Source organism: Volvox carteri (assembly GCF_000143455.1).
Source record: "Volvox carteri f. nagariensis unplaced genomic scaffold VOLCAscaffold_26, whole genome shotgun sequence".
Taxonomy (NCBI): Eukaryota; Viridiplantae; Chlorophyta; class Chlorophyceae; order Chlamydomonadales; family Volvocaceae; genus Volvox; species Volvox carteri.
Window position 1 is genome coordinate 1,612,164 of NW_003307569.1, and position 1,502 is coordinate 1,613,665.

The window sequence follows — 1,502 nt, forward strand, 5'->3', positions numbered from 1 at the left end:
GGGTTGTTTTTCTTTGTGGATTCGTTACCCCTTGCCCTCTTTCTTGTTCCTGATGCTATGGAGGGTGGCTGGGGCTGGTTGGGGGAGGGGTGTGTGTATGTTTCGCCTCCGTCATTGACGTGCCTGCCCTAATTGACGTGCCTGCCCGAATTGACGTGCCTGCCCTAATTCTCATGTTCCCATCCACGTGCTGCACGTGCAGCAGGCCTCGGACGATGGGGATGACGTCCAGCCGGGAATGGAGGTAAGATGGGGGTGAGGGTCAGGGCTCTTATGTGTTTTACGTGGGGCATCAAAACGCTGTCGTACTCCGATATGGCTATCGGAGTACGGCAGATTTGTTTGATGCAGGCAGGTAGTTGTGGGGCACAGCTGTGCCAGGGTCGTTTTTCTTTGTGGATTCGTTCCCCCTTGCCCTCTTTCTTGTTCCTGATGCTATGGAGGGTGGCTGGGGCTGGTTGGGGGAGGGGTGTGTGTATGTTTCGCCTCCGTCATTGACGTGCCTGCCCTAATTGACGTGCCTGCCCTAATTGACGTGCCTGCCCGAATTGACGTGCCTGCCCTAATCCTCATGTTCCCATCCACATGCTGCACGTGCAGCAGGCCTCGGCCGATGGGGCCGACGTCCAGCCGGGAATGGAGGTAAGATGGGGGGGAGGGTCAGGGCTCTTATGTGTTTTACGTGGGGCATCAAAACGCTGTCGTACTCCGATATGGCTATCGGAGTACGGCAGATTTGTTTGATGCAGGCAGGTAGTTGTGGGGCACAGCTGTGCCAGGGTCGTTTTTCTTTGTGGATTCGTTACCCCTTGCCCTCTTTCTTGTTCCTGATGCTATGGAGGGTGGCTGGGGCTGGTTGGGGGAGGGGTGTGTGTATGTTTCGCCTCCGTCATTGACGTGCCTGCCCTAATTGACGTGCCTGCCCGAATTGACGTGCCTGCCCTAATTCTCATGTTCCCATCCACGTGCTGCACGTGCAGCAGGCCTCGGCCGATGGGGCCGACGTCCAGCCGGGAATGGAGGTAAGATGGGGGCGAGGGTCGGGGCTCTTATCTGTTTTACATGGGGCATCAAAACGCTGTCGTACTTCGATATGGCTGTCAGAGTACGGCAGATTTGTTTGATGTAGGCAGGTAGTGGTGGGGCACATCTGTGCCACGGTTGTGTGTTTCATTGTGGAATCTTTAGCCATGTCATGATGATAACACTACATGCTAGGAAGTGTGGCTGGGGCTGGTTGGAGGAGTTGGGATTGTATGTGTCAGCACTGTCTTTGCAGTGCCTGCTTTAATTCTCATGCTCTCATACATGTGCAGCAAGTGCAGCCTAACCTCCGATAGTGGGGTTGCAGCCGAAGTTTTAATTTAGGAGGGTGGTGACAAGGAGGGGGAATGGGTTTCACTCAGGGAGGTGAGATGGGAGGGTTGGGGCTCCAGGTGTTGTATCCTGTAAGCTTACTGTTAAACTCTAGGCTCTGTTGCCTAACTGTCATATGCCGGTCG